We start from the raw sequence: 25,192 nt of genomic DNA on the forward strand, positions 1-25,192 counted from the left end.
CACATAGGATTCATTAAAAGAAAGTTAGTTCATAATTAAACAGTGGCTCTGGGTAATAGCAAAAATTAACAAGGTAAAAAGGATATTTAGAAGGAACATCAGAGACAATATCAAAAGGCATAAAGCATGCAACTGTGATCTAGACTTATTTTAAGTCCAGAATTTATCTTCCCAGAGCATTGAGTCAGAACTAATAAACTTCTAAAAGCTCTGAATATGTCTAGATTTGAAACACAGAAAATTATTAATTGAAAGAAGATTTTATTGGGCATCTTTTAACACGTTGTCATGCCCTGTAGGTTATGCAAGGATGAAGACATCTAAGCAAAAGTGAAGTTTGAGAAAATAAAGAAAATATAAAATATTTCATCTAAGTATATATATTTATGTATACTTTAACTTAAGTATATATAAATCATGCATTCTTAATTCTGCAGTAGACTTGCCTTCAGGATACAATCTGATTGAAAGTGCCTTGAAGGCAAATCGTTGGTCTAGGAATAGTAGAGGAAGAAGGCCACTTATAAGAGTGAATTAGACAGGGTAAATATCTTCAAGAATAATTCAGGGGTGTCCAATCTTCTGGCTTCCCTGGGTGACATAGGAAGAAGAAGAGTTGTCTTGGGCCACATGTAAAATATACTAACACTAACGAGGGCTGATGAGCTAAAAAAAAAAAAAAGTCACAAAGCAATCTCATGTTTGAACAAAGTTTACACATTTGTGTGTTGGGCCACATTCAAAGCGATCCTGGGCCACATGCAGCCCACGGGCCACAGGTTGGACAAGCTTGGAATAATTGATGGGTCATACAGCTTATCCAAAAATGAAGGAGTGGAAAAGAAACGCAGTAGGAAAAGGGATTCATTTGTTCAACAAATACTGAATGATCACTACATGCTAGGCAGTATGACGGGTGCTTGGAACACGTGTCTTTTCTCAGAGCTTTCAGTTAAGTTTACCATTCAACCACTCATACATACCACCCACACATGTCTGATATTAACTTCCAAGGTAAAGTATTAAAAATGAAAATACTAATTATATTTCAAAATTGCTTAAAATATTTATATTGGTTATATCCCAAGAGCAATTTAATAGTTTGATGTATTTTGTCTTACTTTTAAAGAAAAATGTATTGTTATTGGAGAATCTCTACTAGCAGTTGCTGAAAAAGAACCTGGTTCTGGGATATTCCAGAGAGCTCTGGCTGAGTGACATTCTCTGCTGATTTACAAAGTGGCATCAGATCATCTTTCCCACACCTGGAGCAGCTCAGCCAACAGCAGCTTGCAGGTGTCACTCAAGTCTGGCTAAAGGCTGGCTCCAGCAAGTCTAGCCAGGACCTGGCTTAGAGATTCCCTGTCCTGGAAGGGCCTACCTCCCGTGAGTGTGGGCCCCTCCCACCATGAGTACATGTATGTGGGTGGTTGGGAGTATGTACACTCCCCCTTGTAACCCTCCATCCATCCATTTCAGCGTCTAAATAGTATCAAGCCCTTAAAATAACATTAAGACACGTTCCAGCTTGCCCTGCCAGTCAAAGGAAAAAGGAGAAAAAAAAAAAAAATTGAAACCCTGCATTTCAGAACCCCAAGGGCTTTTTGATTTGTTAGGTTTAGCGGTTTAGAGGATTAAAAAGGCAGAAATATTAGGAAGAAAAAGAAAAAAGAAAGAGCCAGCATATTAATTGAAGCAAATCTAATGAGATGCTGGGCTACAGGAAAAAAAAAAAAATGGTTCTACTACCTGAGCAAATCTTATTTATTATTCTTGCTTTACAATTAAAAATTTAAAAACTAATAATAATTTCCTAGACATTTTTCTTTTTCTTGCTATGCTAGTCACATTTCCCAAATCCTTTATCAACGCTGCTCTGCATATGAATGGGCTGTAATTGAACTGTCACATTCATGAAGGTCAGTAACCTTTCATTAGGAAGAATGTGCCTTTCTTGATAAATTGTAAAGTCCCAGAGGATTTGAAAGCATATTCAAAAAAAAAAAATTCTGTCTACTATACCTTGATGAACAAAATGCAGATTTTTCTCTGTTATTTTGTGCATGAGGCAAGAGAGCGATTGCTTGTGTTTTTATTTAACATGCTTTTTGTGTGGGGTTTGTTGTTGTTGTTATTGTTTGGGTTTTGGGGGGTTTTTTGAGCCAAGGGAGGGGAATTCTCTCCACAGCCCACCAACCTTGGCTTTTTGTGTTTTTTGTTTTGTTTTGTTTTGTTTTTGTCAGCAGCACTATGCAAAATTGTCTAATGGAAGCTTTTCCTGAGTCTTTAAGCAAAATGAAAAACTTAAATTTCCTTTCTTAAAAAAATAACACCATTCTCTCTGCTGTTTTAAAAAGTAGAAATTATGAATGCTATTCTTTCCCCTTGTAGTACACTTCAGCACTTGCTATGGAAAAGACCAAAGTCATTATGTGGAGATAAAGACCTACCTGAGTGATGCATATTCTGCTAACCCCACCCTATGATTTAGGCAGTGATTAACACGGACAAGCACTCAGCATCCCCACTTTTGTGTTGAAGATGGCTGACCCCAGAGTGATCCAGGCCCTGCCAGGGATGTCTGCTTGTGCTTCTGCGTAATTTGACTTGAGACCCCTCTGGGGATTTTCAACCAAAGCTTTAGGCTCACTCAACCAGCACTAACTCCCAGCTCCCCTTTAGTTCAACCAGTCTTTCGTCCCAAACTACAAGTTATGTGTAGCTTTTAATGTATGCTTGTATTTTAAATGGAAGCTATCTGCCAATTTTGAAAACAGTTTCTTTATTCAATTTTATCAACTTTAAATTGGATTCAAAAGATTGTTCTGGCATTATTGAGATTGAAATGCACATAAACTACTTAACAGGACATCTGAAAGATATTAGTGCAAAGACTAAAATAAAAAGACATGAGGAACACAATGTACCACGGTTTCTGCCATAATGATAGGCTCCATGCTTATTTGATACATTTAGGGCGTCAATTCCTTAAGAACTTTCTCACTGCCCAAACATGTAATACATAATCTGTACATGAAAAATTTAAATTTCTTATGAAACAAACAGAAAATAGAAGGATTTTAGCAGAGAAATTCTTTTTACAAAGAATGTGGTCTTCATTTGTAGGTCTATGTGGTTGCATGGCGGGAATAGCAAAGAACTTTCTATCAAAAAAACTAGTAATTCCCTACAGTATTAGGTAGGTTCCAACTAAGAAAACAAAACCTATACCAGATAATTCAAAAGAAAAAAAATGTAATGGTGGGAAATGTTTTTTGAAGATATGAAAAGAGCTGAGAGAGCAAACAGGGAAGGTAACAACTGCAGAAAGTGGCTACCACTTTAGGGCTACAGGGACAGTGAGAAGAGGTGGTGTTACTGGGGCCTCAATGATGACTGCAGCTGCCAATACCTGTGCATTGGGATGTTGCAGCTAAGATGTGCAAGTACAGCTATGAAACATGATTTCAAGGAAATCAAACTAATGATTCAACCAAGTACATTAGAATTGGCCTCCAAACAGCTCAATTGGTAGAAGCTGGAACTATGGTAAGCCTGCCTGGAGGGAGCTGGCAATTTGAAGAAAAGAACTGGCTAGTGGGAGCTAAAGCCACTGATGAGACACAGCAGAGACCTTGCTAGGCAGAAAGAAACAGGGAAATCATCTACTGTCTCCTTCCCTCTGGTGCCAGTCTCCCACTAGAGCCTCCCCTTGTTACCTGGAAGCAAGCTGGTAAGAAAGCCTGGAAAAGGTTGATGTAGGTTCAAACCCTAGTAGGATAGGGATAAGGGCATGGAATGCATTTCAGAGCTAAGAGGGATGGTCTGCAGTACCATTGGCTTTTTTGTATACATTCTCACAATGGGTAGTCTAGGGCAAACACTATTGTAGGGTCCTACGAATAGGATATATAGGCAGGAAAATAACAGCATTAAATCATGGCAATAAAATAGACAATAAGTTCTTAAATTCATCCTAATAGCCAACAAAACAACTCCTGAGCAATTTCTCAAGAAGTAAAGGAAAAAGAATCTTCATAAAGAAAACCCATTTTGCCAGCGAAATGGCCAAACCTAACCATTTTCAATGTTTTGACTAGGTGGAACTTATAAAAAAGTATAGTCCCTGTTATGAATCTCACCAGGGCAAGATCAATACTTAGTTCACAATTTCCTGGGATGGGTTTGATGATTCTTGTTGGGTTTAGTTGGTGCTCATTGCAACCACCCATACATGTGTGTTCAGATGCTGAGAACCACGACTGTGCTTAAAACCATGATTTCAAAGAAATAAAACTACCTTTTAGAAAAAGTTTGCCAGAATTCACCCCAAAATAGTTTTTTCTTCTTTAACCCCTTTGACAAATTTAAATATTTTAAAATATCAAACTAAAAGTCTTCCCAATACTGCAGATAAAGATAGAATATTCTTGGATGTACATAAGATTTTATTTTGGATTATTGTTATTTTTCTTTTGTTTTGTTTTGTTTTGTTTGTTTTTTGAGATGGAGTCTTACTCTGTTGCCCAGGCTGGAGTGCAATGGCATGATGTCAGCTCACTGTAACCTCCACCTGCCAGGTTCTAGGGATTCTCATGCCTCAGCCTCCTGAGTAGCTGGGATTACAGGCATGCACCACCACGCTCAGTTAATTTTTATATTTTTAGTAGACATGGGGTTTCACCATGTTGGCCAGGCTGGTCTCGAACTCCTGACCTCAGGTGATCTGCCTGCCTCAGCCTCCCAAAGCGCTGGGATTACAGGCATGAGCCACTGTGCCCGATCATATTTTGGATTATTATGTGCCTTTTTTTAAAAAAAGAAATGATTATTCAGGGGATTCAGAGTTGTTTTTGTTTGTTTGCTTGTTTTTGTTTTTGGTTGGAACTTTTAATCTTCCAATCTTCTTCCAATTATTCTGGGTTACTTTTCCCTGTGCAGTTGAGAAAGAGTTGAGATGACTGACTAAAAGGGAAGGAGCCTTTTGACATAAGCTCAGAATTTCTAAGCCACTGGAGAAGACTGGGTTACTCAGTCTTCACACCCACATGATTCCTTGGGTCAATGATGTCCTTGCTCTGACAGCGGCTTTCAAATTAGAATCCCACAAGTTCCCCAAAAGTATAAAGTAATGTTTGAAGGGAAAAGAGAAATATAAGGTAGAGGTATGTGTGGGGCGGGGGGGAGGGCGGCGTTCTGTGCCCTCGAATCCTACCTCAATCATAGGAGCTTCACGAATTAGGGTGTAGATATTGTGGTTGGCTTCCTAAGCCATTTCATCACATTCTTCACCAGTCTCTCATCCTGCATGATGAGGAGCTGACTGAAGTCCTTAAGCCAATTATGTAAACTCATTGTTCCTTTTACTGATTGGTTCAGCAGTTCAGGCAGAAGCCAATCAGCAGATGCCATGCCCCTGTAGACATTTGAACCAGGTTGACCCCTTGAGACCTAAAGAAAGGAAATTAGTTCTGTTAGGAGAGAAGTGCTTTCTCCAGCCACATGTGAACAAGGAAGAGTTGCCACCCTGCATGCACTTGGAGCCATCTGATGACTACTGGGGGAATCATTCTTGGGATCAAATAACACTGGCATGGTTAGTACAGAGAGAGAGTAAGAACTGGTCCCTTGCAGAATTTATCAAACAGCTGACTCAGTCAACCCTAAAGCTCAAATGTCTTCTTATGTAAGATAATATTTTTCCTTTTGTTTAAGCCTGTTTGAGTTGGATTTTCAGTTACCCGCAGTAGGAACTATCATAATTGATACAATGTCCCACCTATAAAAAGATGAAAAACACTGCTCTAGGGGAACTTCTAAAAAACCTTACATTTCAGATAGGCATTTTAACTGATATTTTTCACTTTTCTAATTCTAAAGAAGTATTCTGACCTTTAAAATGGATTTTAATATAGTGAAGTTTCATGTTTAGAAGTCCTTCTTTTGTTTCAAAGGGCCTTCTTGCTCTGTAAGTGTTAAGCTTGTACAAATGGGCTTAAAAAAAATCTGCGCAGCTGAATAAGGTTTCTGTTGTTGTTGTTGTTGTTGTTGTTTTCATGTTTACATCCTCTATTTCCCTTTCCTTCCTTGTGACACTTCCAACCCTTCTCTTTAGCCCACACTGTGATACTGCCCAGACTGTCCCTGGGCTGCTCAGGATTTTGGTCTAGGTCCTAACTGGGTCTGTCCACTCTAAATATATATTCTGCTACGTGGTCTTCCCTGCACCCCAATTCTCACTTAAAATGCAGCCACTGTGAGTTGTTCTCAAGTCAGCTTGGGGGAATCATTAATAAATTTGTTCATGCTGAATTCTTTATGACCAATAATGGCAATGGAAACCTTAATTAGGAACCAGTGCACCTTGTACACAATAGAACGTCTATGTTTGCTTGGTCAATAGAAAGGTTAGGGAAATGAATATATGAACCCATCTATAGAGTATTTATGATTGATCAGAGAACTCTTGAAATCACATTATAACCCTCGCAAATGAATCTACAATAGAATCTCAGGCACAGTGAGCCTTCCTTGGACTGGTTCTGAGAAGAGGCACCTTTCTCAGGGTTACTGGAATCACAGCATTTATTTAACCATGTACTTCACGCACAGAGCCAAAGCCAGTGGCAGAGGTATTCATAATAAAAAAGGCCTGACTGCTGGAGACAGGTGTTGCGGGAAACTCCCCCACTCTTAAAGCTAGTGTGAACACCATCCAACATTCAAAGAGCTGCTCACGAGTCTCTGCTGCGGCCTGGCAGCCAGTCCTTCCAACCCTCTTTCCATTCTGTGCTGCCTCATGTTTACACAGTGAAAATGAAACTGTTGCCAGTGTTAATACAGCATAATTTATAAGCTGAGAAGAGAACTCAGCATGCATTCCCTTTTCAAGCGAAACAGACTGTTACTTTCAGAACCAACTGAAGGGTGGAGACAGTTCTTGGAAACCAAGGCAACTGCTGATTCCCTAGATCCTTTCCGCCTCACAGGATCTGCCTCTCATGAGGCTGGCAGGACCAACTCACAGAAAAGACGGGTAATGAAAAGCCTCTTCCCTGAATTACAGAAGGGAGATTCATCGGATGAAGCCATTTTATTAGACTCCAAAAATTCCCTTAAACCTCCATTACAGAAAAGGGACTCAGGGGACTTGGGGTCAGAGGCCTCGCTTATTAGAGAAGGACTATAACACTGAATTAATTTCTCATGCATTAGGTATGATTTCAGAGATACCTGAAAGCCAGACTCTATCTCAGAAGCTGGACAGAGGGCACAATTTCCTTTGGGTTTGGTAAAAGATGCCTGTATCCCTATCATACCCATCCTCCTTCCTGCTAACATAGTAACTGAGATTGTTTAACTACACACACACACACACACACACACACACACACACTCTTCCAAACTCTAAGACCACTCTTGCCTCAAAGAGAGCAAAAGGTGAGGTGTTCTAGGGCAGTTGCTGACCAATGTTAAATCAACCTTGCTGGTCCCATCCTAAATGGAGAGGTAGTTAGGCCTGTCTAAAATTGGGTTCCTACCTTTTCTCTAGGTCTTAGGGTGATTTTTATCCGGTCTCCTAATTACTGAATTTATGACACTTCTTTTAGGAATCTGCCCTGCCAGATACTCCCTGAGGGCCTAACTATTGACTTCTCTAAGAGCTTGGGTTTGAATTGGACCTTGTACAATGATACCCGCCTTCTTGCTATGCCTTGATGTTTTAGACTTATGGTTAAGCTCACCTTCCTTCCTATCTGCCTGTTCCTGCCATCATTTGCTGCCATGTTTAGAGCCCCAGCCTCTGCCTAGCTCCATGCTATCTATCTGAATGACAACTAAACCCCAGTTATAATAGAGTATTGAGCCCTAGATCCCCCTTGGGACATGATGCTCAGGATCATAATGGGTCAATTATGCTGATTATCCTCTCATCCCCACCATTACTGATAATGAGCCATGGTACTCAATGTAATGTTAAGGAGAGGATGCTCAGGAGCAAACTGGAAGGTGGCTGCTGCCTGGGAGGAGTATGATAAAGACCCTCACATCACATTCCACTTTCATGGCTCCAACTTGCACAGCTAAACACACATCCGTCCTTCTGTTGAACTTGGCCTTGGTCTCCAAGATCCAACCTGGCACTAGAAAAGCATGTAACTGGGACCCCTATCGCAGCTACCTAGTATGTTTTGAGTTCCTCAGTGTCTAAGAGACTGCCTTACACAATACTTTCCTTCTTCATTTCCATTGCTAAACCACACTGATATCTTTAGAATGAGATGTGTTATCTCCTATAGTCCTATTGCACTTAAAACTTTATAAAGATATAAGCTCCCAATCCGTCGCTAGACCATCAGAACCTTGTTGGAAATCAGGCATTCAATAATTATTTACTGCTACTGTTTTTGAGTGTAATATCTAGATGAGAAAGAATGAGACCTGGGACAGATACATTTTTATTGTGGAAAAGAAATAAGCTATGAAGACATAAATTTGCCTTTGGGTTTTCTATGGGTGGGGAGTGGAAGACACATGCTTACATAGACTAATGGGCTAGGGGTGTGTCTTTGGGATTCACTCAGCTGTAGCATTGCCAGGGACCAAACAATCCAGAACCAATAATGGTCAACATAGAGACTGGACTCCCAGCTCTTTGGGGCAACTGGCCTTCCCCACCATTTCCTGTATTTTCCAAATACCCAGCTCATCCTAACCCACTTTTGACTAGGAAATACGTTAATCAAACCAACATGAATATAAAGACATTTTGTTCCATGTGTTTTGAAATTAATCCCAGAAGCCTATAAAATGTAGTTAAGTCAAAGAAAACAGTATGGAAAACTATGTTGATTTTCCAGGGCACATTAAATGGAATTAAGGTAAGTATTCTCTTTTCCATGAGCTTTCTAAGAGGCATACGAACAGAGACACTGACAATGTCAGGTCAAAGCACATATAAAAGAAAATTAAATTAAGTTTAGCCTAAAGCTGCCTCCTTACATATTTCAAATTTGGCATAAAGGTTTCTTCATACATAGTGAACTGTAATCTACCTGGATGTATAAACAGACTGTAATCTAGTCTTGTGCTAATCACCAAGTTTTGGGCAAAGGTGGCCAACTATTCAAACCCTGTTCAAATAAGGCAAATGCCAAGCTGGAAGCAACCTAGTTGTTTCTGTATCTGACTTCTGTTTTCCATACCTCACTTTCCTTTTTCTGTCCATAAATCTTCTTTAACCATGGGGCAGCCCCGGAGTCTCTCTGAATCTGGTTCACGGGCTGCCCAATTCATAAATCATTCTTTTCTCAATTAAACTCTGTTAAATTTAATTTCTCTAAGGATTTTTTTTTGTTTTCTTTGTTTTTGTTTTTTTACAAATTCATGGCTTAGTTAAGCAAATCTTGTTAAATAAATATTGTTTTAAACCCAGAAATATGTCCAAGTACATGATCTTTATAAATAACTCAGTTCATACTCTCTGTTGATCTCATCCACTCACTTGTTCCTGCATCTGCCTTTCTGTAAGCAAGGACATCCTGATGGCTCATGGGAAGATGACCTCTGGCGCTTGCCTCTGGCCACCTGGGTTTTCTTCAGCCACACTGTTTGATGTTGCTTCTGTGACCTCGGTGTTTCACAGACTGACCAAGTTTTGTCTCCTCTTAAAGCCACTGAGTACATGTGACATGGGGACAAGGGTCCACACAGGTGGTTGTCTTAAACACTGGCTACCACATATAGGAGTCCTTTAGGGTAACACTTCACATATGTGGTAGAAGGAATTTTAAAATAATAGAATTTTTTTTTGCTTTGTTTTAATATTTCATCTGACAAGACCCAGCAAGACCTTTCTGCTCAGCTAAGCAAACCAAATTTGAACAAAACATATTTTTTCTTTTTGGTTCCCCAAAAGCTAACCAATACAAATGGGATAGATAAAATTTGAAAATGTCAGACTTTTTCTTAAAAGTATTACAGGCTTAATTATCTTATTATTTTATGAATTAAACTGTGAAGATGAAAGATCAAGATAGCATTGCCCATTACCTTAGAGAAGGTAAGTCTGTGTTCCAACTGATATGTACATTTTTCCTTTCATTCATTCTCTTTCTCGATAGTTTCTTAAAAAGTTTACTTGGACTTGGCTGGGTGCGGTGGCTCATGCCTGTAATCCTAGCACTTTGGGAGGCCAAGGTGGGCGGATCATCTGAGGTTAGGAGTTCAAGACCAGCCTGGTCAACATGGTGAAATCCCATCTCTACTAAAAACACAAAATTTAGCTGGGCGTGGCGGCACATGCCTGTAATTCCACCTACCTGGGAGGCTGAGGCAGGAGAATCACTTGAACCTGGGAGGCAGAGGTTGCAGTGAGCCAAGATCCCACCACTGCACTCCAGCCTGGGTGACAGAACAAGACTCTGCCTAAAAAAGAAAAAACAAACAAACAAACAAACAAACAAAAAAACAGTTTACTTGGACTTTATGAAGGCCTAAGTGAGTGTTTTAATAGGATGTTTCTAACTCTTAAAAATCATAACATATTGAATCGGCAGAACACAGGATTTTTAGAGAAGTGAAACTCCTCCACATGATACTGTCATGGTAGATACATGTCACTATAAATTGGTGCATACATTCATACAGAGAACGTCCAATATCAAGAGTAATACCTAATGTAAACTATGGACTTCAGGTAATCATGGTGTGTCAATGTAGGTTCCTCAGTTGTAACAAATGTACCTCTCTGATAAGGATGTTGATAACAGGGGAGGCTATGCATGTGTGGTGGCAGGGGTATGGGGGAAATCTCTGCATTCTTCTCTCAATTTTGCTGGGAACCTAAAACTCCTCTAAAAATAAGGTCTATTAAAAATTATAAATATAATATTATATACAAAAATAATATATTTTTATATGATAACAGGATTCTACTACATTCAGACACCTCACTAGCTTTAACCTTCCAGAATAAATAATTGGGAACCATGTTGCATTCTCATTGTTTTGAGTTTCAGGATATTAACATAATGATAAATACCCTCTACTAAAGTACCCTTTAGTAGATTGTATGGCCCTGGGAGGTCTTCAATAAGTCAGGGACACTTTCACCATCTGAGTATCTTTTTTTTTTTTTTTTTTTTTTTTTTGAGACAGAGTTTTGCTCTCGTCAGCCAGGCTGGAGTGCAATAGCGCCATCTCAGTTCACTGCAACTTCTGCCTCCCGGGTTCAAGTGATTCTCCTCCCTCAGCCTCCCAAGTAGCTGGAATTACAGGTGCCTGCCACCATGCTGGCTAATTTTTGGATTTTTAGTAGAGATGGGGTTTCACCACATTGGCCAGGCTGGTCTTGAACTCCTGACCTCAGGTGATCCACCTGCCTTGGCCTCCCAAAGTGCTGGGATTATAGGCATGAGCCACCATGCCTGGTTCACCATCTCAGTATCTTATACTTTAGATGTCCCCGTGCTCAATTCCTTCACATATAAATAAGAAATATTCTGACATTTGATATTTTGCAAGGTTTAACTAGTGGATATTAATAAATATATTTAGACTCACATTAGAATGAGCCAATTATATGTAGTGGCAGGGAGAGAAGGCAACCCTGCCCTTCTTTTGGGAATAGTACAAAAGGCAGAAGTGCAATGCTTCTCTAATGTATGACTAATTTATTTGAACTAGTTAATGTCTTATTCTTGCACTTTCCAAACACCTCAGGAGATTGTGGGTGTCAAACAGTTGGAAAAATTTAGGCATTTCAACTCCTCAATTCTCCATCTCTAACAGCAATGAGCATTTTAATAGAATGCTCATTTAGCAAACATTTAATAAGCATTAATAGAATGGTCATTTAATAAACATTTATTCATTCATGCTAACATCAGATTCAGAAAGAATCACAATCTTTTTCCTTACCATCTGAAAAATTAAATTAGATACTTCCCAGATCTCCATCCCAATACTGCTGATGGTGTCAAAGACAAAACGGGCCTGGGAGTCTAAGGGAGACTAAAGAGAAATGACAACTAAATGCTATGCTTAATCCCTGATAGGGTCTGCTAATGACAAAGAGAAGAAAAAAGCCCTAATGGTCTATATTGGGACAACTGGGGAAAATTTAATGTTGGTTTTTTTGTTTGTTTGTTCATTTTTGCTTTTTGTTTTTTGACGGAGTTTTGCTCTTGTCGCCCAGGCTAGAGTGCAAGGCACCATCTTGGCTCACTGCAACCTCCACCTCCCAGGTTCAAATGATTCTCCTGCCTCAGCCTCCCAAGTAGCTTGGATTACAGGTGCCCACCACCAGGCCTGGCTAATTTTTGTATTTTTAGTAAATAGGGGGTTTCGCCATGTTGGTCAGGCTGGTCTCGAACTCCTGACCTCAGGTGATCTGCCCACCTTGGCCTCCCAAAGTGTTGGGATTACAGGCATGAACCACTGTGCCTGACCGATTGTTTACTAGATAATGATGTTGTATCAATTTCGAATGTCCTGGTATGATCATTGTATTGTGGTTATGAGAATGTCTTTGTTCTTAGATGCTGAAGTATTAATAGATGAAGGGTCATAATTGGAGACAACCAACTTTCAAATGGTTCAAGAAAAAAATGTAAAAATAGATGATAAATGTAAAAATAGATGATAAATAGATAATAGACAGATAGGTGATGGACATAAAACAAATGTGGCAAAATGTTAAGACTTGATGATTCTAGGTGAAGGAATAACATATGTTTGTTCTTCATACTTTTATGGGACAATCTCTTCATAGGTTTAAACTGTTCAAAATAAAAAACTAGAGGAAATTAAAAATAACCCAGGGGAGCAGAGGTATATGTAAGGTACAAATGACAAAATATTGATCATGTGTTGATGACTGATTATGCTGGCTGGGGGTTTATGGGATGTTCATCAAACTAGTCTTTCTATTGTTGCATATTTTAGAAGTTTCTACAATAAGGATGATATGGTTTGGCTCTGAGTCCCTACCCAAATCTCACTTACAGTTGTAATTCCCATAGTCAGGGGAGGGACCTGGTGGGAGGTGATTGGATCATGGGGCAGATTTTACCCTTGCTGTTCTCATGTTAGTGAGTGAGTTCTCACCAGATCAGATGGCTTACAAGTGTGTGGCACTTCCTCTTTCACTCTCTCTCCTGCCGCCATGTGAAAACATGCTTGCTTCCCCTTTGTCCTTCCACCATGATTGTAAGTTTCCCGAGGCCTTCCAGCCATGCTTCCTGTACAGCCTGCAGAACTGTGAGTCAATTAAACCTCTTTTCTTTATAAATTGCCCTGTCTCAGGTAGTTCTTTACAGCAATGTGAGAATGGACTAATACAAAGGAAGTGTTTTTCTTTTCTTTTCTTTTCTTTTTTAATAGAGGGAGAATAATCCCTCTCACCCTATCTCTTAGTTTTCTTCCATGCTCTTTTTGAATGAAAGCCTCTCTCCACTTTAGCCAGAAAACCAACCATAATTATTGCCCTGTTTTCCTAACAGGGCAGTGGACTATGGAATGAGATGAGAAACTTGTGTTAATGGCAACTAAATTACTGGCCCAGTGATTCCCTTTTTCTCCCTTCATTAATATCTACAAGAAACCAGTATTTCCAGTGCATTGGCCTCATTTGATGTTAGGACCTGGAAGAAAAAGATAGAACAGCACAATTGAAAAGAAAACCTCTGTGGAAGCAACCCAGATGCCCATTGATGGACGAATGGATCAAAAACATGTGGTACGTACATACAATGGAATATTGTCCAGTCTTAAAATGGAAGGAAATTCCACCACATGCTATTCCACCACATGCTACAATGTAGATGAACCTTGAGGACATTATGCACAGTAAAATAAACCAGTTACAGAAAGATAATTACTAAATGATCCCTCCTAAATGAGGTACTAGAGGAGTCCAATTCATAGAAGCAAAGAGTAGAAGGGTAGTTGCCAGGGGCTAGGGTGGGGGCTGGGGGCTGGGTGGGTATTGTTTGGTGAAACAGAGTTTCAGCTTAGGATGATGAAAAATGTTCTGGAAGTGGATGGTGGTGATGTCTACCCAAATTGTGAATGTACTTAATAGGGTCTAAACTGTATACCTAAAAATGGGTAACATGGCACATTTTATGTGATACATATTTTATCAAAATAAAAAGGAAGAAAGAAAGGAAAAAAAAGGCTCTGTCCTTAAAGATCTTTGAAGTGTTGAAGCATCCTTGAGTTCAATACTTGCAATGTCCAGGGGGCAAAAATGTCTTATGTTAAGTGAAATAAGTCAGGCACAGAAAGGCAAATATCACATGTTCTCACTCATATGTAGAAGCTTAAAAAGTTGATCTTGGCCAGGCGCAGTGGCTCACGCCTGTAATCCCAGCATTTTGGGAGGCCAAGGCGGGCGGATCATGAGGTCAAGAGATCGAGACCATCCTGGCTAACACAGTGAAACCCCGTCTCTACTAAAAATACAAAAAATTAGCCAGGCATGGTGGTGGGCAACTGTAGTCCCAGCTACTTGGGAGGCTGAGGCAGGAGAATGACGTGAACCCGGGAGGAGGAGCTTGCAGTGAGCCGAGATCGTGCCACCTCAGCCTGGGCGACAGAGCAAGACTCTGTCTCCAGAAAAAGTTGATCTCATGGGGGTAGCTCTGGAAGGGTGTGTGTGAGGGGGTAGGAGGTGGGATGAAGAGAGGTTGGTTAATGGGCATAAATGTACTGTTAGACAGAAAGAATAAGTATAATGTTTGACAGCAGAGTAGGATGACCCTAGTTGACAATTTATTGTATGTTTTCAGGTAGCTAGAAGAGAGGATTTGAAATATTCCCACCACATAGAAATGATAAATACTCAAGGTAATGGATACCCAAAATACTCTGACTTGATCATTACACATTGAATGCATGTAACAAAATATCACATGCAACCCATATATATGTACAAATGTTATGTATCAATTTTTAAAATGAAAAAGAAAGGCAAATCTAAGAAAAAACAAAACAGTTGTTTCCTAGGGCTGTGTAAATTGCAGCTACTGGTAGGAACTCTCATATTAAAAGGGAACCCAAACCAGGGCGGCTTGAGGAGGCAGCTTCCCAGAAAGGATGGCTTTTTGAGCTGCCTTGTGGGGAGACCCTGCTGTGTGTCCCCAGTTCACCAGCAGTTGACTAGGAGTGAAGGGAGAGGGGAAGATTTCCTGGTAGTGTCTCTTGTAATACCTTGTTAGTACTTGTAATCAACATGGCTAGGATGAAAGAATTCTGGCTTCAGAACAGAAACATTGTGCTTTAAATTAAATCAGTTCCCTGCTGGGAGCCACTTACTCCCCTTCTTTACCACAGCCAGGGAAACAATTCAGAGGTTTCTCTGCATGGTTAGCAGCATGAGTGACCTTCAGTCTTCCCACTTAAAATCGATTCAAGATGATCACGCTGCCTTAAACAAAAGTCTCCATCTCACCCTTCCCGTTTCTCCTCCTCTTCCTAGTATCTCTGTCTCTGTCTCTGTCTCTCATAGAGAGCCTCACGTTTATTTGTCTTATGCCTGTGTGCACAAGAGGGGCTAAATCCACCCCAAATGTATCACCCTTCCACCTGGCTCAGGGCTGACAGTGAGATTTTGCATCTCCTCACTCTCCTCTCTCCTCCCTGAAGAACAGCAAGCCAGATGGCCATTCCCCAGTCTCCCAGCATGAGTTTGACTGACAGGAGCCTTTGATAAACCTTGGAAGAATGAAGTCATCTCCGGGTCACCGCGGTTGCCTGGCCTTTAACACCCCACACAGACCACCATTATCTGTTGAATAGGAGACAAAGGAAATTAGCCCTGCTTCCCTATCATCCCCATTATTTCCAGGCTGATTTAAACAAGGAAGCAATGAGATGCCCTTCACTTTTCTCCAAAAGGTACAAATGTCAGCTGTTAAAAAATGCAAACAAGAGGCTTTCCTATGTTAATGGTGGGTTTCTTTGTTATAGCTGAGAAGTGGAAAGTGCATTTTATTCACTGCCTTTGAGGAAAGACTTAACAGGATTCTAAACAACTTCCTTAACTATACATACCTCAGAGCCACCTATGAGCGTGCCTTCAGGGTTTTAGCTGGAAAAAGAAGGGAGGAAGTGGGACTTCATTCCCAATCTTTAACATCAAAGAACCTGGACAGACAAGTTACAAGAGTGTTCGACCCATTTAACCCTTTTTTTTTTTTTTTTTTTTTTTTTTTTTTTTTGAGTTTCACTCTTGTTGCCCAGGCTGGAGTGCAATGGCGCAATCTTGGCTCACTGCAACCTCCACCTCCCGGGTTCAAGCAATTCTCCTGCCTCAGCCTCCTGAGTAGCTGGGATTATAGGCATGTGCCACCATGCCCAGCTAATTTTGCATTTTTAGTAGAGACAGGGTTTCACCATGTTGGCCAGGCCGGTCTTGAACTCCCGACGTCAGGTGATCCACCTGCCTCAGCCTCCCAAAGTGCAAGGATTACAGGCGTAAGCCATCATGCCCAGCTTTAACCCTAAAATTGAAAAGGAAAAAAAAAAAGATTTCTCTCCTCTTTCCCAAAACAATTTTCTCCCACAAAGTAAATGTTTAAGTGCCAACAGAGCAAAAAATGAGGCAAGGGTACCATAGAATTGTCATTTAAGGGAATTGTGGCTGATTGTCTCCTGTCATTGTGTTGCAAGAGGCAGCACGTGTGTGTGTGTGTGTGTGCACATGTATGCATATGTGGGCATTTGTGTATACACATTATAGCAGAAAGGCTCATTATTGGGAAGAAATTTATTCATAACTATTCCATAGTTTCTGAATATTAGGAGTTGGTGTAAATAAGTTCTCTTTAGATGACAGCCCACACTTTTTCTAAGAAGGCAATGCTCACCATTGTTACCATTTAGGCTATAATACTTTAAAGCTCTGAGTGCTGCAAAACAGCCAGAAGATTTCAATGAAAGGGCAAGTACCAGAGAAATCAAGACACTGCAGGTGAATGAATGACTCAATCAATAGACACTTGCTGGGCATCAGGGCCAGGCATTGCACTAGGTCCCTCAAGGGATACTAATTTGAAGGCATAGTCCCCACAAAAGGTTTCCAGCCTAGTAAGGAAACAGGAGTGAGACTGGGCCTTATTCCTAAAGTGGAACCTACATAAGTGAAAAGGTGAGAGGAGGCCCTCCCAGAAATAAACTAAAGCCTGGAGAAGAAAGAGAACTACGTGTTGAGGGGTTTCATGGGAATGGGAAGTACTTTTATGAATGGGGTTGAATTGTTGAGGGGTCGTATTTTCTGGATGAGGAATTTACACTTCCTTCTTGTATTAGTCTGCTCTGACTACCATAACAAAAGACTACAGCTGGTGGTATAAGCAATAGAAATTTATTTCTCTCTGTTCTGGAGTCTGTAAGTCCAAGGTCAAGGTGTCAGCAGGTTTGGTTTCTCCTGTGGCCTCTCTTCTTGGCTTGCAGATGGCCACTTTCTCTCTGCATCTCTCTGCATCCTATGTAAGTCTCTATGCATGCATATTCCTAATCTTTCTCTTTCTTCTTATAAGGACACCGGTCATATTAAATTAGGGCCTCATCCTAATGACATCATTTAGTGTTAATTACGTTATTAAAGGCCATACCTCCAGATATAGTCACATTGGGGATTAAAGCTACAACATAGAAATTTGGGTTAGGACACAGTTCAGTCTTTAATACTTCATTAGGCAACAGGAATGCAGGGACTGATGGGAGAGGGGGACCCTCAGGATGAGAAGTTCTTTTAGAAGCCTGAGTGAATTAGTGAAGAGAGGGGCAAACTAAGAGACAAATTAGAAGGCTATTAAATTAGGCAACAGGTAAAATGGAAAGGACCTGAACTTGATGTTGGCAGTAAATGAAACAGGATGCAAAATAAAAGTGTTAAGACAAAATCAATAGGACTTGATGACTGATCAGATATGGCAAGCAAGAGAGAAGAAAGATGACTTCAGGTTATGATTCTGAGAGCCTCGGGAAGTGGTTGAAAGATGAAATGGTACAGAGGAGGTACTGATACCAAAAGATGGAGTAGAAAGGTTATGATGTCTGCAACTTAAGCTCAGACACACTATGTTAGAAACCCAAGGTTTGTCATCTTCTGTGTGTGAGACCTTAGCAATTTACTTAACCTTCCTGCGTCTCAATGTACATTTGTGTTGAGTTGGGGTGATAGCAGCAACCTCACTGAGTGGTTCACGTTTTATAGATAAAAGGATATCTCCTAATTCCACTGAGATAAAATTCAAAATTACCATGACGGATTGCAGAAGAAGCTTAAGAACAACATATCATTCAAACTGTGGTGAGGTCCTTTAGGCAGAAGAGTTCAAAATCAATAAAACAAAGAACAATGATATAGACATAAGAGTCACACTGAACCGTGAGATGAACATGGAGGCTGTAACGTAGCTTAGAAACAAGTCTGATCTTGCGCACATGCAACAGAAATGCAACACTTGAGAACCATAAAATAATTATTTGCACTGGAAGGTAAGACACATTTTTTTTTTTAAATGGCAAAAGGAAGCTAGGTGTGGTGGCTCACATCTGTAACCCCAGCACTTTGAGAGGCCAAGGTGGGCGAATCACCTGAGTTCAGGAGTTGAGGACTAGCTTGGCCAACATGGTGAAACCCATCTCTACTAAAAAATGCAAAAATTAGCCGGGCATGGTTGTGCGCGCCTGTAATCCCAGCTACTCGGGAGCCTGAGGCAGGAGAATTGCTTGAACCCGGGAGGTGGAGGTTGCAGTGAGCCGAGATGGTGCCACTCCACTCCAGCCTGGGCAACAAGAGCGAAACTCCATCTCAAAAAGACAAAGGCAAAAGGAATAGAAGAGATTGCTAAGGAAGGGAATCATCTCCTACCAACTGCTGAAAAGTTATTGTTTGGGGAATAGTAATCAATTCTCCATCTCTACTGAAGGTGAGAGGAGAAACAAAATGGACTCAAAGCAAATTAGAAGACATAGAAATGATCTCTAAGGAAGAAACTCTGACAAAGTGGTAAGCATATGCTCTGGGCTGAATTATGTCCCCCCAGTGTTGACATGTTGAAGTCCTAACCCCCAGTGCCTCAGAATGTGACTGTATTTGGTGAATGGGTCTTTAATTGGGTGATTATGTTAAAATGAGGTCTTGAGGGTGCACCCTAATTTAATCTGACTGGTGTCCCTTTAAGAAGAGGAGATGAGGCCAGGTGCGGTGACTCATGCCTGTAATCCCAGCACTTTGGGAGGCCAAGGCGGGTGGATCACCTGGGGTCGGGAGTTCGAGACCACCCTGACCAACATGGAGAAACCCTGTCTCTACTAAAAATACAAAATTAGCCAGGCATGGTGGCTCATGCCCGTAGTCCCAGCTACTTGGGAGGCTGAGGCAGAAGAATCGCTTGAACCTGAGAGGCAGAGGTTGTGGTGAGCTGAGATTGTGCCACTGTGCCATTGCACTCTAGCCTGGGCAACAAGAGCGAAACTCCGTCTAAAAAAAAAAAAAAAAAAAGGAGAGGAGGACAAAAGCACAGAGAGAAGACCATGTGAGGATACAGAGAGAAGACGGCCATCTACGTGCCAAAGGGAAGGGCCTCAGAAGAAACCAGCCTGACTGACACTTTGATCTAAGATTTTCAGCTTCTGTGAGGAAATCAATTACTGATGTTTAAGCCACACAGCCTGTGGTATTTTTTTAGGACAGCCTTAGAGCCCACAATACTGAAGATTCTTGTAGCATCTCCCTGCTTTGCAATTTTTAAGAACAGACTAATCAAATTATGAGGGGAGATCTCATCAAATCTTCAATTAACATTTTTATTCCTTGATGACAGCTCCCATCATTGTTGGTCCAGAAGGTTCTCTTGTTCAGAGACTTAATGTGATTTTCAAATAGTTCGAGTTATGCTCAGCACCACAGAAGCAAATGCCCCCACCTTTGCCATGATTGGTTTTCTGGAATCACAGAAAAACAGAACACAAAATGGCCTTCGAGAGTACTGTCTAAATTCATTATGTAGCTTAATTGGGCCAATTTGAATACTTTTGTAGCAATCCTTGGGTCCCTTGGGATGCAGCGCAGTTCTTAAAGTGGTGATTATTTCATTTTTTTACACTTGGAACTCCAATTCTTTGTAATTAATTATGCAAAAAATGTAAGAGAAGTTTGTGGAAGTAAAGCATCTTGGTATTGCCTAAAAATTAAAAAACTTCCAATTCAAAACATGAATCCTTCTGTACATGTCACCCAGTGGCTAACTAAATGCCTTTAATTGTCAGAAACTCATCTTCATAGGGCTGCCCCTGTGGTTGCGTGAGGGTGGAACTCTGTATTTCTGTGCCTTTCCTTGGCTGATAGCAGCTTACAGTAGTTGTTCTTTTAGTCCACCCAGCATGCCTCCCCATCCTACCCCTCACCTTGTCCATGACCCAAGCCCAGGGAAGCAAAGTACTTTCCAAGTATTTTTCAGGCTTAGCTGACAGTAAAGAGCCTTCTTTTCTTTTCTCTCTGGTTGCTTGATGAATGACAGTCTGGGGGAACATAACGCAGTAAGATAATATCAAGTTTGTTGTAAAAGTAAGTGAGAGAGAAAGAGAGAGAGAGAGAGAGAGAAACACCCTGGTCCTAGTTTTCACTATGGCTAGCCCTTTTTCTGACTTTCCCACCATTTGGTTATGTGAGCCAATAAGCCCTTCTTGTTTGCTTACGATACTTCCAGTTACATTGTCATCACATGCAAATATGAAACTTGGCTGAGGAATAAGTATAATACATCCTCTCCAAATGTTTGGAAGCCATCATTAGAGAGATCATATTTTTATTGTCAAATTAGGGCACTTTTGAGAGTGAAATACAATGCAAATTGCAATTATACTGGGACAATAGCCATACACTTAGACCAGTCCAATAAACTTATTGTTAGTCTTCTTACCCTTACTCTTTCCAGTTCACACATCCCTGATTTTTTCTTACAAGTCATGGTTAGGAATCCCTCACCACGTTGACTGATATTCTTTGGACACTTGGCAGTTTGCCAGTGTCTTACAATGTGTTAGCTAGAATTGAATCCAGTTCTCAACATGTAGTTGACCAGGGCAGCAGATTACTTGGTTGGGAGCATATATTCCCGTGAATCCCATTGATGCAGCCTCAAACTGAATCTCCCTCTTGCTCTCACTCTCCTCTTTAACAGCACTTTACACTGTGGCTAGTGCCTGGTTGGTGTTTAAAGACCAAAGAATAAATGGCTCACTTTGAGATGGAAGTCAACTATAATCCAGTTAACTTTTGGGGATGGAACTTCACATCTCTCTGTCTTAAATATCATCTTGTTAGTGTGAGTTTATATCTCACAATGTCATTGTTTCTCCCAACCTCTGCTCTTTATTAAATTTAATAAGCATATCATCTCTGTATTATTATTATTGATGTTGATATTAGCTAACCCTTAGTGCTTCTTATATGCCAGTCCTTATTCTAAGCATTTTAAATTCAATATTCAGAATAAAATTATGAGATGAATATTATGACTATTCTCATTTTGAGGATGAAGGAATTGAGATACAACAAGGTAAAGGAGATTGCCTAAGGTCACAAAGATAATAAGTAGCAGAGTCAGGTTTCAGTGCAGACACTCTTGCTCCAGAATTCGTCTTCTTAACCACCTTGCTATTCCTATTCAATTAATTGAAGATTATTATTATTATTGAGATGGAGTCTTGTTCTTTCACCCAGGCTGGAGTGTAGTGGCATGATCTTGGCTCACTGCAATCTCCGCATCCTGGGTTCAAGTGATTCTCCTGCCTCAGCCTCCTGAGGAGCTGGGATTACAGGCACCCATCAGCATACCTGGCTAATTTTTTATTTCTAGTAGAGACGGGGTTTCACCATCTTGGCCAGGCTGGTCTTAAACTCCTGACCTGGTGACCCACCCGCCTTGGCCTCCCAAAGTGCTGTGATTACAGGCCTGAGCCACCGCACCCAGCCCAATTAATTGATTACTAAGATGTGTAACAGGACAGGGTCAAGGAGACAGACTGTGGCATCCTACCATGAATACACAGCACTCAATGAGTTTGTTCTGTTTCATTATCTACTACTGTACATAATTGTATGATAGTAAGCATATAAAAAACACAATGTCATATGTCTTGCTGAAGCCAAGATACACTCTTCCCATCTGAATGTTTTAAATGCTTACAAAACATCATCTTATTAATCCAATCTAGAATTTTCTCTTGAGCTAATGTCAAATTAATAGTTTTGTTCTTTGTATTATTTTCTTCCTCCTTTCCCTCCTTTCTTCCTTCTCCTTCTCTTTCCTTCTTTCTCTTCCCTCCTCTCCTTTTCTCTCTTTTCTCCCTTCCTTCCTTCCCTCTCCTTCCTCTCTTCCTTCCTTCTTTCCTTCCTTCCTCCCTCCCTCCTTGCTTTCTTCCCTCCCTTCCTTCCTTCCTCCCTTTCTTCCTTCCTTCCTCCCTTCCTCTTTTCTTCTTTCTCTTCCCTTTCTCTTTCTTCCTTTCTTTTTCCTTCCTTCCTTCCTTTCTTCTTTGCCTCCCCCTTCTTCCTTCTTTCCTTCCATCCTTCCATTCTTCCGCCCCCTTTTTCATTCTTTCTTCTCTGTCTCTCAGAAGAGTTACATTTGCCTGACTGCCTGCCTCTAGTCTATTCTCCCATGCTCTGTGATTTCTTAAAGATCATAGCACTTGCCCTGGAAGTCCTCTCTTAACCCAAGCCTCTGATTTCTTCGGGTAAAAATTTGAATTTACTTAGGGATGTTAGCTAACCTGTGGCTCTTTCACCTAAGAAATTATAGCTGTTAGCAGAATCTGCAAATTTGTACAACTGGTTCAACATAGGCTTGCCAGATCAACCAATGACTTGAACTAACTTTGAAGATCTTTCCTCCTTTTGTGAACATAATTTCACTTTGCGATATTTTAATCTCAACCTAGCCATTGTAAGAACAAATCAAAACACAAGACAATGATAGCAACCACTGTAACTGGCACAGAATGTACTCCCCAACCTACCCCAGACCCCAAGCGATTACTAGGCCAAAGGTTTCAAAAGTAACAAGACAATTATTTGAATAATTCTGAATGCAGAAACTGAAAAAATGAAGTGTACAAAAATTGAAGAAATACCTGATGCTATGGTCATCCTAGATACAAGTTCTTTTGGAGACAGAGAAATACAAGGTCATAAATGGAATCATAGCTGTGGAAATTAGTCTAATTACACAAACACAGGGCCTAAAATTAATTCAGAAAATCTTGAAGGAATTAAATAAAGTCCAGATATAAATAAATATAAAAAAAACAGTACTCTTGACCAATCTGGCTATTGGATGCCCAACTGCCTGCCACTGGAAAGGGCAGAGCCAACAACAAATACTGCCAGCCAGGAGATGAGTTTTTTCACCTCTCTGCAAGGCTGAATAGAAGGAATTTAATTTGCCCGCTTGGCTCTTATGCAATGCCAGGTAACCTTAGAATAAAGAGGGCTTTGAGGGAGAAAGCCAGATTTCCCCAACATGTTGCTGCAATCATATTCTCCTCCTGTCAGATGCCTGCAGACACAGTGACTGACTTGTCCCAGACTGCTCATTGCTATCGCTCAGATCCATGAGGCTGTGTCTCCCACAGAGAAGGATGGGAGATACAAAGGCTCCAACTGCTCTCACTGTGAAAACTCCACAGTGAAATTCCATCAGACAGAAGCCAGCTCTCTGCTGAGTGAATTGGGCCTTTTATCAGTCAGATTTGTATACATTATAGAAAGAGCCAAAGAAGGGAGTTACTGTACACTTCGTATATTTTTAGTTCCCTAGGATTAGTTGCTATTGGACTGAACGTTTGGGGAAGAGAAGAAAAAATGCAACTTCAGTCCTCTGTGTATGCTGGTGGCTTCCTGAGGTCTCCAAGTTTTTCTGGACTTGCCTGTTTGCTTTTCTGATATACCATGGTACGTTCTGTAGCACAAAGGGCATATTATCTATTTCATCTTCCAAATTTTACCTCTGCTTCATTTGTTTTTCAAATAATTTACTAATGAGGGCCACTGTGTGTGTGTGTGCATATGCATGTGTGTGAATAAACACATGCACATGCACACAAACTTTCATTCATCTGATTTTAGTTTTGAGCCTAACTCATCCTACTCACCCAAAGCAGCACAATAAAAACATTTCTGTTGGCAGAATCAGCGGGGAAACCTTTGCAATCCTCTTACTTTCTTCATTGACTTTACTTATTGCAAAAGCAGTTCCTTGTGGTAAAATAAAAACAAAAACAAAAAAAAAGCAAATAAGTAGGCTATGTGGATGTAGAGATAGCATTGCTGTCATTAGATTTACAATTTAAAAAAACTGACATTGTTGACTTGGTCTTCTACACAGTTTTATAAATAGAAACAATTCTTCTACCATTTTATTCACTGGCATAATTTTTCGGTCATTCTTACTTCTTCCCCTCAACTTTCTTTCAATTATCTAAGGTTTCAATTATTCATCAAATATTTATTGAGCCCCTGTTATGTGGTAGGCATGTACTTGGTGCTGAGGATGGGATGGGACAATGAATAAGACAAGCATGGCCTTTGCCCTCCTAGACCTACAGGATATTCCATTAAAAATATGACACAAGGCTTATTCCCATAAAAATCCCTCAAATTACATTTTAGACACTATTATTAGGGATCAATGCAGGGAAGATGCCATATCTCTAGGGACAGAAGAAGAGGTAAAGGGATGAAAATTAACCAAGGAAAATAATCTGTTCAGCAAGGTTTGTAGACATACTACTGTATGGCTCTTGAAGGCTGTATACAGAAGACGGAGTCCTTGCTTTCTTCTTCCATCCCTAAGAGATAAATCTGATTTCCAAACTTCAGGCTGGTTTCTACTTCCTCCTAAGCTACTGTCTACACTCCCTTCTAGTTTTTTCACTGATGCTGCTGAACCAATGAACTTCATCAGGCTCTACTTCTTTGGGATGCAATTTGAGTGTCCTAAGGTAAAACACCTATCTCTTTACATGGAAGTGGTTTCTGGGCCCGGCTCAGAAAGACCCCCAGGCTTGGTTTAAGGCTCTGCTGTTGCTGCCTTAAAATTCTTGATACTTTCAAACAAAGGGGTTCCACATCGTATTCACAAAGACTTAAACATTATGTAACCAGTCCTGTCCT

At 40.5% G+C, this 25,192-nt stretch overlaps 1 long non-coding RNA gene across 1 annotated transcript in view; it reads right to left on the minus strand.

Annotated features, from left to right (window-relative positions):
• Positions 1-5,220: 5,220 nt before the first annotated feature.
• The window catches only part of LOC134810172 (uncharacterized), a 498,390-nt gene continuing 478,418 nt past the window's right edge, over positions 5,221-25,192 (minus strand). The window contains exons 15-16 of the long non-coding RNA XR_010157579.1: positions 10,323-10,428; positions 5,221-5,451 (exon numbers count right to left, since the gene is read on the minus strand). This is a non-coding gene — a long non-coding RNA (uncharacterized LOC134810172). The remainder of the gene's footprint in view (positions 5,452-10,322; positions 10,429-25,192) is intronic.

Source organism: Pan troglodytes, chromosome 5, assembly GCF_028858775.2.
Source record: "Pan troglodytes isolate AG18354 chromosome 5, NHGRI_mPanTro3-v2.0_pri, whole genome shotgun sequence".
In the NCBI taxonomy this organism is placed as follows: Eukaryota; Metazoa; Chordata; class Mammalia; order Primates; family Hominidae; genus Pan; species Pan troglodytes.